The 13975-nt window shown below is 37.3% G+C and overlaps 1 protein-coding gene across 1 annotated transcript in view; it reads right to left on the bottom strand.

Moving 5' to 3' along the window:
• LOC106873874 (probable serine/threonine-protein kinase DDB_G0282963) overlaps positions 1–10476 on the bottom strand; it is a 43711-nt gene extending 33235 nt beyond the window's left edge. The window contains exon 1 of the mRNA XM_014921391.2: positions 9602–10476. The gene's annotated coding sequence lies outside the window, so the exon portion shown is untranslated. The remainder of the gene's footprint in view (positions 1–9601) is intronic.
• Positions 10477–13975: the final 3499 nt, after the last annotated feature.

The following is a 13975-nucleotide window of genomic DNA, read 5'->3' as shown; positions in this document are numbered from 1 at the left end:
ATATATATATATATATATATATATATATATATAGCACCCAATGAGAAAGGAGATTCCATTCCCAAATCAGGACTACAACCCAAAAAGGTTATGCCCTGTGTTTAGTGGGATATGAAGGGTGTCATCTGTCAAGAAGTGTTAAACTAAAAAGAAATGGTTAATGCAGAGTTGTGTCATCAGTTGGAAAACATTGCACAAAATATGGATGTTTTGCTTCATCCTCCTTGAACTATCCTGACTTTGTTCTATCTGACAATCATCTTTTCAAATCATTGCAACATTAGAAGGAAAACAGTTTATTAATGTGAAGAGACTAGAAATGATATTGGGTGTTTCTTTGTTTTGAAACCTGAAGAATTTCATACCCAAAGGAATAACAGTTTGCTAAATAGATGAGATTATGTTAGAGATAATGAGAGGAAATATCTTGATTAACTCTCTAGCATTTAAACTGGCTAAAATATTCTACCCGTTTCATGTTCAAACAGGCCAAATCTGGTCTTTCACACTTACCCTGCAATATTATTCCAAAATTAAACAATCACACCAATGAATTCTCAAAGCTACAAGGTAACACATGGCTAATTTTTATCAATGTGAATAAATAAGCATTACATTTGACGGAGAAATCTGAATGTTGAAGGGTTAAATATGTCAATGAAGACCAAAGAAGCATTCGTTTCTATATCATCTTGAAATATGACAGGAATTTCTTTCCAACCCAATACAATTCAACATAATGAACGATTAGTAACCTCAGAATAAGTCCTAAATGAACAAAGTACAAAAGACAGTGGCAAAGGAAAGTATGGAAAAGGAATCGTCTTTCTGTTAAACATAATTTTGGAAAGGTTCTCATATGACAAGGTGTAGGAATAGGTAAGAAACCTATAACATAAAGGACATGTAGTTTCTACAAGACTACTTGCTGAAAGCTAAGACCAGTTTCATGGCTGGAGCAATGTTTAAACCAGATAAAAAGTGACATGGTAGCACAATATTATTGTAGATAGAATACAAATCCTAAAAGACAAGCCTAGAAAGACTGGAAGAAAAAGAACAGCAAAGAACAGTAAGTAAACAACAAGTTTACACAACATAGAGAGAAGCTGAAAGCTGGTAGTTTGCCAATTTTCTTTGTGGAGAGGATCAGATGTTTGAGGTGTCCCAGATTGCAAAGTAGTATGTCAGAATTAATCAAGACACTGTTGGGGGAAAAGTATGTTCAAAAGACAGTGGTGCACTTACCCTCACTATTGACATGAGGCTTGGAAATGTTACTACAAGTTGGTACATGTTGAAATGCATGGAAGGAAAAGGAACTATCCCAACAATACTGCACAGAAGGACCAGTTAGTGAAGTGAACAATAATATGAACAAAATGGTCACTAAGAACATGACAACAGAGAAAACAGCAGATCTAGCAGGGATAGTCAATGAGATGCTAAAATATCTTGGCTTCTTGTCTTGCAACAGCATTCACCCAGGAGGGATTAAACCAGCTCCAATTGAGTTCACTATGTCATGAGTCAAGGCGGTTCAGGCATGTCCGTTGGCAGCCGATTCTGCAGCATGTTGAAGCTGTTCTAGGTTCCAGTGATGAATGCCAAAGACTTGAGGGCCAGAAATGAGCTCCGTATCGGCTTTGACTGTCATGAGCCTGTGTCTTCAATTGACCGCCTCTCCACCTATGCCAACCCAAAGGAGGATCTGGTGCTATCACCTTCCAGAAGAGTTTGTCATGAGGGCACCACAACAAGTGATCAAACCACTAGTCTCCTCGTCAGAGGAGTTCCCTCAAGAGGTGAGAGACCACAGTGAGCATAAAGTTGTCAGTATGAAATGCAGTCTGAGATAAAATATCTGGTGAAGTGGGGCTCAAGCTGGTTAAACAGTTATACAGGAAGGTACCCCAATAGCTGTGCAATAGTGTAATTATTTTAATGCAACTAATTAGGAATGTAATCAGCTTGAATCAGATAAGATGTTGTTTAGATTTATACCAGGTTGAAGTATTACTAATGCTAAGAGTAAACTTCTCTATCTAGCACTTTCATGGGATACCACAAACTGTAATCTAGTGGTCTTCAAGAAAATCAAATGTAGATGAAAGGCTTGTCAGAGCAATGAATACCATTCATAGAGAAGCAGTTAGTTAAGTGAGAGTTGGTAATGGAATCCGTGAAGATACAGGAAGATGTTCCTTAAAACTTGGCTCTCAGCATTTTCTTAGCCACAATAGAGAAGTTCAAAACCAGCTGTCCATGGGAACTCATCATCGTTTAATGTCTGTTCTCCATACTGGCATGGGCTGAACAATTTGAACAGAGCTGGTAAGGCCAAGGCTCACACTAGGCTCCATTGCCTGTTCTGGTATGGTTTCTATAGCTGGATGATTTTCCTAACACCGACCACTCCACAGAGTGTACTGGGTGCTTTTAACATGGCGCCAGCACTGTATATACAAATGTACTAGTACTCATAGAAGAATCAGTGGAAGATTTAGAGAAATTCCAGATGTGGAAATAAAACCTAGAATCAAGAGGCTTCCAAGTAAACTTAGAGAAGATTAAAGTTTTAGTGAGTAAGGAGAGAAGACAGGACTCTACTGCCTTCAAGGAAATGGCTAATTATTGATATACAGGAAATGGCTAAGTAGAAATTTCATATGGTGTAGTAGTATCTATGGGTGTGCAAGAGGTGTACTAGGATCACAGCCAGATGCCTAGGGGTAGCTAGTCAGTAAACCAGTAAAATAAATTCTTTCTACACACACACACACACATACATGCATATATGGAAGTGTACTTCTACATATAGATCATCATCATTTAATGTCTGTTGTCCATGCTGGCATGGGTTGGACGGTTTAACAAGAGCTGGCAAACTGGGGAGCTGCACCAGACTCCAGTCTGATTTGGCATGGTTGCCCTTCCTAACACCAATCCCATTACAGAGTGTGATGGGTGCTTTTACATGGTATCGCACAAGCATTTTCATGTGGCACCGGCACAAGTGCTTTTTACGTTACACAGGACTCTAGCAGGCTAATTTTCATCACCAGGGAGACTGGCCTTAACACTTCTGCTGTAGAGCACAGGTTTTCTTGAATACAGCAAGGCACCAGGCATTGCTTTCTAACCATGTTTTCAGGTTTGGTAGCACTGTGTGGCACCTTGCACAAGTGTCTTTTACCATACACTGGGTTGACCTGAGCCCTCTGTAAATAGATTTGGTAGACAAAAAAAAAATAGAGCAAGCCTGTCATATGTATACATCTGCTTACCTTGACATCCTCCTCACACCTCTAATTGCTACTACCACATCCCATTTTCACTTACCTTGACAGCCTCTTTGTAACCCCCACCCACATTGCTGTCCTTTCTCTCTCCCCACATCCATGACATCAAACATGCTCTGTTTTTCAATGCCTCATTCTCCCACCAGCTTCCTCTTGCCTCATTTTCTCCATGGATATCAATGCATTAGACACTGTCATCCCTAAAGATGAAATCTTCTGCACCTTCAAAATGTCCTTCACACCCTGCATCACAATTTATCCTCATTCCTCAATTATTTCTTCTTCACAGGCAAAATTCACAATTAAGTCATTGCAGTTGCTCTGGAAACAACAATAGTACCCAACTATGCCAGCTTATTTGTTAGTTACATCAAGTCTCAAATTGTTTCCCAGTTCACTGGTCCCACCCCAGAGCTGTATGGCCATTTTGCCTTGACTGTATCAGCACATCTCCCTCCTGCAAGGAGCGAAACTCTTCCATCACCTTCATCAACTCATTTCACACCTCTCTCCACGCAACTCCTCCAAATCTGATAGCTCCCTTCATTCCTTCAACATCACCATCTCCATTGACCATCTTATCTTCACCCTCTCCTTCCATCTTCTAGAAACCCACCAACTCCCATTCCTACTTTGACACCTCCTCTTCATACCCTACCCACACCAAGTGCTTCTATTCCAGTTCCTGCCTCTGGCACCTCTGCAGCTGTAACTATGACTTCAAAACCCAAGCTCAACACAATCCGTCCATTGACTTGACATGGTTACCCACCCTCTCCAATCCAAGCTGCCCCTTCCTGCATTGGTCATACCTCAGCCTTTACACCATGTCTGGAATCTTATCCATTGCATTCCTTTTCCTCTTACCTACCACTCTGCCCTTACAAAGTACCATCCTCTGCCTACAATCTGATGCTGCTTCTCTCATCCACTCATTTATGCCTTTAAGTGTGCTACAACCTCAGCCCCCCCTCTTCCATAGCTTCTCTTTCTCCCTACATCTTGTTCTTTCCTAAACCTCTTCCTTGCTTCTGTCACTGCTACCCTAACTGCTCTTTCCTTTCTAACACCACCATCCTCACTGGATCCAACTTCCATACCCTCCATATTAGAGACTCTTGTTGCCATATCTCTAGTAACCTGGAACAAATCAGCTACCAAAGGGTTAACAGGTTTGTGGAACACCTCACAGATATCTGACACTAGCAATGGCTCACCTGTCTCTTGATATTTCCATTCTGCCGACCATTCCACTCAATACCTTTGATTTTCTGCATGGCTACCCACCCTGATCCCATACCACTCACCTCCAGTGGGAACAGGAGCTCATTTTCTCTCTCCAAACTTTTATGCCCTTTGGTCCGGATTCTCTGCCTCAATTCTTCTTACTTTTTCTCTTCACCTGCTCCATCACTATATCATTCCTCCCCATTTCTCTCCCTCTTCCCTGATGCCCTCCACTCACATCTTTCCCCAGTACTGACACCACTTTCATATCAAAGCACATGCCCTCAACACACCAACACTGTTTCTACATACACACACACATATTTGCAAACACTTCATTTCTTCTACCATCTTATCCCCTATATCCCAGCACACTCACACATTCACCCACCAATTGTCTCCCTGAAACATACATAACATACCAACACCAACCACCAGCACTTTCACATGTTTCACACTTCTTTTCTCCATTTATACACGCATACATATATATACACACAAACTGGTATCAGGATGCACACCGCCCACACGCATTCCTCCTCACTTCACCAGTCCTGCTTTCCTTGACAGCTGTGTATTACACTTTCCTTCCCTCTCCACTTCCTGTTTACTACCACCAACTCTTTAGGTAACACACACACATTGTTTCAGCTACTACTTACCTCCCTTTTCTCTTCACTCTTCTTCTAAACAGATTTTTTTTATCCTTCAAACCCTACCAAATTGTTTCACACCATGCACCTTTAGCTAACCCTTTAATGTTTTGCATTGCTGCTCTTAATCATTCAACACAGCTACCTCTCCTCAGTGAAATTAACCAGAGTCTCCTCCTTGAGGATTTTACTAATTCCTTACCATCTTTTAGACACTCCATGAAATCACTCCAGACTTTTTACCAGTTTTGTAATTAAAAAAAAAGAAGTTTTTTTTATTACTCTTTTCTCCTCTTCCTAGAATACTTTTGCTTTTATTTCCTTGATAAAACATTTCACATTCATTCCATCTGTCACACCCTCTACATCACTCTTGGTTTCTCATTTGCTCCACCAAATATTTTTTTAACACTAGTTTCTCATAACCCTTTGGACACTCCATCAATCCTCTCCAGTGTCCTGTAATTCTTGAATGCTTTTTCTTAATTTATTCTTCAATCTCTCTTCCCTCACAGAGCTCCTACTTTTTCTTTCTTTTTTACTTGTTTCAGTTATCAGACTATAGCCATCTTGGGGCACCGCCTTGAAGAATATTTAGTCAAACAAATTGACACCAGTACTTATTTTGCTTCTTTTTTTTTAAAGCCTGGTACTTATTTTATCAGCTACTTTTGCCAAACTGCTAAGTTACGGGACATAAACGTACTGACACCAGTTGTCTGGAAGGAGACAAACACTGACACAAAACACACACACTCATAAATCTCTCTCTCTCTCTCTCTTTCTCACTATACATATATTTCAAAACCCAAGCTCATATATATATATGTGTGTGTAGAGAGAGAAAGAGAGAGAGAGAGAGAGAAAGAGAGAGAGAGAAAAAGAGAGAGAGAGTTAATAGTGAGGAATTATTAATCTGAGCAAAATACTTCATAAGCTCTGTGGCACACCAGGCTAACAATATTTAGATTAGTGAAGAACTCCAAGTATTCTTATGGCAGGGTCCAAGGTTATGGTTCATCACAATTCTATATTGTAAATTCATGGATGAGCCCCAGACAAACTGGTTTTTACACAGAGTGATACATAAGAAACAAGTTAAAAATAACAATCATTATATATTTTCCCTTTATTGGAGCCAATATATATTTATACACAATGGGCTTCTTTCAGTTTCCCTCTACCAAATTCACTCACAAGGCTTTGGTCAGTGGAAATGATACCTGGAACCCATGACCATATGTCTACAAAGCTAACTTCTTACCACAGCCACACTTGCACCTTTTGCTTATTTTACACCAATCCTTCTTTCTTCCATGTAAAACCATCTCACACTCAGATCCTTGCACATATCTGTCACCCCTTCCACATTCTTCTGACCTTCCCATCTGCCTCACTTTCACACCTGCTCTTACCATTTCACTTCCACAGTTTCTTCACACATACTTAATGATTACAGTCACTCCCCCCACACACACACACTAACCTACACCACTACACTTACACTTATCCCAAATAAACCACATACCCCACCCAATATACCTGCTTCCAGACACAAATACACTCCTATATTTACACATATACATCCACCCTCTACTCCCTTCTTAACTGCTCCCATATAAATTGTATGCCCATCTGTTTCCTGACCTCATGTTCATTATTTCTTCTCTCATTGACTATTCCTCTTTCCCACTCTCCCTATTCTTTTCTCTTTCATTTGATGAAGAACTAATATCTGAAACGTTACAACTTTCTCTTCCCATTAAAGCATTAAGCTAATACAATATTTCCTGCGTTTTTTTTTATTGTTCGTTGCATTTACACTATATATGTACGTATTCATGTGTGTGTGTGCTCTTGTCTTGACATCGCGTGATAGTCGTAAATGAGTGCCACCGTCATACAAGCAGTGTCTCTTATTTCCAATTTTCAATGGTGAAACATCCAGTCACGGGGAAATATTACCTTGCTTAGAAACACGTGAATATTGAAGAGAGGAATGACATCTGAGCGTCAAACATCCGTCTGACCCATGTAAGCATGGAAAATTGAAGAGGACATTAAAAACTATGATGATGGTGATATATATATATATATATATATATATATATATGTATGTGTGTGTGTGTGTGGATTAATAAAATAATGAGTACTCAATACAGGTCAATTATGGAGTAAGAATTTTTTTTTAAGTAAACGAATGATTCAATGCTTCGCTGATTTCCATCAGTTTCAGCTGGATGGATAATGGATAAAGTAAATCCATAACAGCAAACAGCTAAGAGAAAATACCTAAAAAAAAAAAAAAATTGTCCTACATCCCACACTGACAAAACTAATGGGAATTAAACAGTCTTAAAACATAAATTTGTAAAGCTCTTACAGACAAACGTTATATAAATTTACTTAAGAAGAAAAAACTAAAACCAGCAAACATAAAAAAAGGCATTTACTTATTCTGTGATAGAGTTTCTAGTTTTCCTAATCCCCTATAAAGTACTGACTCAGCTGTTCTCTTTGTCTAATTTATGCTCATGTCAACAACATTAACTGTTCCCAACAATTTAAAGTTGGTTCTTTAATACTGGAGTTAAATCTTTTAGAAACTGGTACATTAAATATGATTTGATTTAGATGTTTCATAGAGACATTAAAAAAAACCTTGTAGTTATATAAGTAATTTTATATTATTAATTCCTTTCATTCTATTTAATCTTTTAAAAAATCATGCACAAATGTCTCTTTAAAGAAGAAAAAAAACCTAATTTCGAGCTTTAGGCAACTCCAAATTAGATAAATACAATAAAAATAAAAACGAAAAAAAAAAAAAAAAAACGAAATCGCCAAACGTTTTTGAATTGTTAAAATAAAAGTGTCAATTTGAAATTTATCTATTGAAATAAATATAAATTGCTAATATGACAAACTTGAGATCAAAGCAAGTGGAACAATAATCAATGTTTGATAGCACCTGCACTCTTAATTTCACATGAATTAGCTGGTCAATGTGTTGCGCCGTCTATCAATTAATTGGAGTATATAATATTCACATGCACAAAAGATAATAGTCTTTAAAAAAAAACGATTAGTTAAACAATTAATGACATTTGAATAATAAAGCTATAATTCATAGCGAAGCGAGGTTTTGTATGACGATCTAGGTTATTTCCAACTTTGCTCTGAGACAAATTAATATAGCAGAATACTACTTATAAACTGAATTAGTATTAAAGATCGAGATATGAGGCTATTGATTGATTGATATAGCCATATTGTAACTAGCAACTAGGTATGACTTAATAAAAACAGATTATCGTGATGAACTGCGCCTATGAACAATCTGATCGATTGTTTATGACAATAAAAAAAGGCAATTACTACAAACAACGTTGAAGGGATTCGAGAAAAAATAATCCCATTTATTAAATAATAAAGATAAATTGAAAATCGGGAAAAATTGTCATTAAAGTTTGTATGCAAATCATATGCTGTGTTTATATTAGGACTTGATAAATTTCTTAGAATCTAAATAAGGTTTTTGGGGTTCGAAGTTATATCGATTTATATTATCACTGTACTGTCTATAAAGTTGGTAGATGGTATACTACTTTAAAATGTACATAAAAATGTCATAATTATGAAAATTAGAAAGAAAGGAAGTAGAAATTTATACAAAAATCAAATGAAATAACGAATTTGAAAATCACAATAAAATAAAGGCCAGCAAGAGATAATAAAACTATATTATTGTAGTGTTGCCTGAGAGAGAAGCTTTAATGACCAGGATCCAGGAAGAAAGTAGCACAAATCGAAATTTCCTCCAAAACTATAGTAAACAAACAGTTAAATCGTCATCCACATCGCCTCACTCTTACTAAATAGACACACGGCACATATTTATATTCTAAAGAGAATATATGGCAAAGAGACAGAGTGTAGTTTAAATTTAAAAAGAGAAAGCACAGTATCAAATGACTTGTGAAGAACAGTGGTAGTCGACTAAAATAAAGTTTATGCTGGTATAGTATTAATTTAGGGATGTAATGATGTTCTACAAATATAACTTTGACAATTATTTTTACTGGGGAAAAAAGAAACCTCTTTAAAATTATGCAATGTTTGAAAGTAGGTAATTATAAGAATGGCTTTAAAAATTATCTAAAATATCTTTTAAAATTATTTAAAAAATATGTGATGACCAGTTGTGGAAGTTTATGTTTAATATTAAGAAGTAAAGACATCATCGGCTTCAGAAAACACTTGGAAATAAATACATTTAGTAAAAGGAACCAGAGACGACGACAAGCATGTATGTTGTATGGAGACAGTGAAGAAGGGAAGAGGTTTTAGGTAGGTGAGCATGGACACACAGTATATAAACAGATGTTTTAGAGAAAAGAAAGAAAAAATTGCTCTTACCCGAAAAAATGCTATAATAAACTTATCCTCAACAAAGTTCCAGTGAGAAAGGTTATTTTGTCTTTGAGATTATTGTATTTGATAATAGTGTTAATTTTAAAAAGAAGGTAAACGATAGGGTTGAAAGATTCGCTGACGCTGTTGTCATCTTGTCCCAGGGCTAAAAGACGTTTCTCCAGACTGGAAGTATTAGCACTATCAGATGTGACACTCAGATCTTCGGTACAGATGTCCAAATCAATATTAAGAATTTGGTAAGAAACACTCATAGCAAAGATTATCCATGTGACAGGCTGATAAAGAAGAAAATAACAGAAACGATCAGCACTTGTAAAACCAATAACAGCTTCTCCCGCCTCCTGATCTTGTTGATGTCGCAGGTGTTGGTATTTCTCATTGGACTGCGTATACACAGACATCACGGTTTAGTAAAAAGGGGTGAGATGGTGCTTAGCACTGCAGTAAATGCTCGACCACTACAGTGTGACAGCAATTTGCCGAGTAGGTAGAGCAATAAAGCTTTGTAATGACAACGGAGATGGATGGTGACGCCATCTTGACTATTTTGATGTTATTCAATATTCCTCCGCCTCACCACAGCCTCGTTTTCAGCTGGTGCTTTCATTCATCTGTCCCTGTCCATATGAAACAGCTCCTCACTGACACACTCCTTCGAAATTAATATTATATATACTTTACTTTTAAACATCGGCCCTCATAGTAAATCCACGAATCTTATAAAAGAAAAACTAGACCATTTTTTTTTTTAAAGAAAAAATCCAGCCTCAATATTCATTACCCACTTTATATACGTTGTCACTTCACTTTTACATCGGTGACCTGAAAAATTATTAAATTTTGCTTAACTCAGCACTACTGTTTTTCAAATGTGTTTTAATATATATTTATCACACACCAACCCATTCGTAATTTTTATTTTACTAGAACATTAAAAAGAAAACACACACAAAACCATGATGTTTAATTAATTTATTTTAATTTATCTTTTTATAAAATAAGTTTTCTAAATTTAAGTCAGTTTCTCTTCTTGCCAAAACTGCTACATTTTTCCAAGACTGGATGTTTTACTATTATGTCCCTTTGGTTATTCAGAAAAAAATCATCCGTGATGGAATAATATCGTAAGAAATGCTAAATATTCATTATTATTTTCATCTTCAAGCCATACTTTAAACTTCTATTGTTACAAACCATTAGTCGCGCCCGAAACTTTTTACGCCAGGTGTAAAATAAGCAGTTCGGAAACTTGTTAAACTTACAGGTGTCATGAGTACATTCTCTGATTTATATATAAATTTCAAATAGATGAAATGAAATTTTGACTCCCTAATTTTTTCCTTAATTTAGAAGTTTCAAACTTTGTTAATATTCCTGCAATTACTGTTCTTTATGCTCTGAGTTCAAACCCCCGCCGTTGTCAACTCTGATTTAATTGCCTACACCCACACTTCAAATTTAAGACCTTTTGCCGTTGTCAAAAATCAATATTTCTATAATTGAATGGTTACCGGACAGAGAATAGAACAGAGTTTATATCCACGCAATTTTTTTTTTACACATTCGTTGTAAAAAGCTTGCTTCTCAACAACATGGTCACGAGTTCAGTTCCACTGCGTGGCACCTTGGGCGAGTGTCTTCTGCTATAGCCCCTGGGCAACCCAAGGACTTATGAATGGGTTTGGTGAACGAAAGATGAAAGAAATCCGTCACGCGCGCCTGTGATTTTTTTTTTTTGTGTGATTTTAAGCTCTTGAGAGAGTTCAAGCTGGTTGCTAACAAAGCAATAAGACCTTCTGAGTTAAGAGAGTTCCCAGTGTTTGTAAATATATGGTTGACTTGGTTGAACTGTTGATGCATACAGCCAATTGTGAGCATCTATTCACAGAAAATTTCGGAGTATTTTTGGAATGTCTTACAAATCTTCACTGTGTCACTAATATGTTGGATTCTCCAAATCCAACATATTATTTCTAGATTTTTGTGCAAATTTGTTGGTACATAACGTAATGCACCTATATATATATATATATATATATACACACACACACACACACACACACACACACACACACACTTCTAATGCACTTCTGTTTACATACATACATACACACACACATACATACATGTGTCTGTTACTTGCTCGTTGCCTTGACAATGCGTGATGTCTGGCCATGGGAAATATTACCTTGCCTGGAAACAGGTGAAGGTTGGTGATAGGAAAGGCATCTAGCCATAGGTAATCTACCTCATCAAAATTTCGTTCAACCCACATGAGCACAGAAACGTGGGCAATAATCTGATGATGATGATGATGATGGTGGTGGTGGTGGTAGTGGTGGTTCACTCTAGGAGAAAATAGCGACCACTATGTCTTTCAAGTAAATGCATATTTTATTGGGTCATTTTCTGGTTTGGTGAACGAAATCCGGTGTGAATGTCATGGTGAATGAACGACTGAAACTTTGAAGTGTTACAAAAAAAAAAAGAAAAGAAAAAAAGAATTATTGGATTTAGTTTTATCTCAAATTCAAAACCAATTTGGATTGCAGTTTTCTTTTATGTATGAGACCAATAAATTAATTACATTCATTCCACTGCTTTATTGAGTCTTCCTTCTATAAAATCTTGTTTGCTTTTAAACCAATATTTGAAATTTGAGGCAGTCTCTTTCAGTCCCCATAAAACATTGCTAAACATAGCCACAGGCATAGCTGTGTAGATTAGAAGCTCCCTTTGCAACCATGTAGTTTCAGATAATCATTATTATCATTATTATTATTATTATTATTATTGTCACACAGTATCCAATATTGTGATGTTGCTGATTGAAGATATTGTGTCTACCGGGGGTTTGTACTGTCTGTCAAGTCACAAGGACCCCAGACAGACAGTATGCATACAGTTCCAAGTAATGCCAATTTTTACAATGCACCTAGATTGTAAGGTATTTCTTAAATTTCCAGATGTTTCTCCAGGCTGGATGGTATTGAACCCAATGCTCTGATGACACTAGGGATAACCTTTATGTTTGACTCTCGTAGCTGCCACATCTTGGCAATCTCAATTCTCAGGTCTCCATATTTATCAATCTTTACTCTTTCTTTCATGATGATGTGTTGATATCCTGGCACTACCACGTCAATTATTAGGCATTCTTGTTTGTCCCTCCTAAAGGTTACTATATCCAGCCTTTGGTGCTCTAACTCCTTGTCTGTCTAGAAATCAAAGTCCCAGAGGGCTTTTGCCTTTCCCTTTTCATCCATTACCTTTTCCAGTGTATGTTGGTACCAAGCACCTGTTATCTCATATCCATACTTCCGGTATAGTAGCCAGTGAAGGTTTTGGGCTACCTTGTTGTGTCTGTACTTGCACTCTTTCTGCGCAAGACTTTCACAAGCACTAACAATGTGAGCCACGCTTTCAACCCTCTTCCCATACATTCTTGTGTGGTATATATCCCTTTTCACTGAGTTGGTGTTCAATGCCTGATGCTAGGAAGTGATGATTAGGCTTTCAGTCTTCTTTTTTAGGTTACCCTTGCTGAGCCACCTCCATGATGCTTCATCATCATCATCATCATCATCGTTTAATCCGCTTTCCATGCTAGCATGGGTTGGACGATTTGACTGAGGACTGGTGAAACCAGATGGCCACACCAGGCGCCAATCTGATTTGGCAGAGTTTCTACAGCTGGATGCCCTTCCTAACACCAACCACTCTGAGAGTGTAGTGGGTGCTTTTACGTGCCACCAGCATGAAGGCCAGTCAGGAGGTACTGGCAACGGCCATGCTTGAAATGGTGTATTTTACGTTCCACCTGCACAGGAGCCAGTCCAGCTGCACTGTCAACGATCACGCTTGGACGGTGCTCTTAGTGCTCCACTGATACAGGTGTCATCACGATTTCGCTTCCTTATTATTATTATTATTATTATTATTATTAATAAGGTGGTGAGCTGGCAGAATTGTTAGCATACTGGAGGAAATGCTTAGCGGTATTTCACCCATCTCTCTGTTCAAATTCCACCGAGGTCGACTTTGCTTTCATCCTTTCGGGGTCAATAAAACAAGTACCAGTTGAACACTAGGGTCAATGGAATCGATTCATCCCCTCCTCCAAAATAGCTGCCCTTGTGACAAAATTTGAAACCATTATTAATGGAAACATCATTAGAAGACAATTTCTTGTATAAAAAAAAAAAACTATATTTGGCTGCAATTTGAACCCGCATCCTGCTTAAATTAAAATCATCTCTTATGTCACAATCGTTAGCAGTTCTACATTAATCAATTCATCTATTAAAATTGACACTTTGCTACTGACACGAAAGGAAGAAGGAATTTAAAAGTGCA

This window comes from Octopus bimaculoides, chromosome 20, assembly GCF_001194135.2.
Source record: "Octopus bimaculoides isolate UCB-OBI-ISO-001 chromosome 20, ASM119413v2, whole genome shotgun sequence".
Lineage (NCBI taxonomy): Eukaryota > Metazoa > Mollusca > Cephalopoda > Octopoda > Octopodidae > Octopus > Octopus bimaculoides.
Note: the sequence above shows the minus strand (reverse complement) of the source record. Positions and strands in the feature narration are given on the sequence as shown.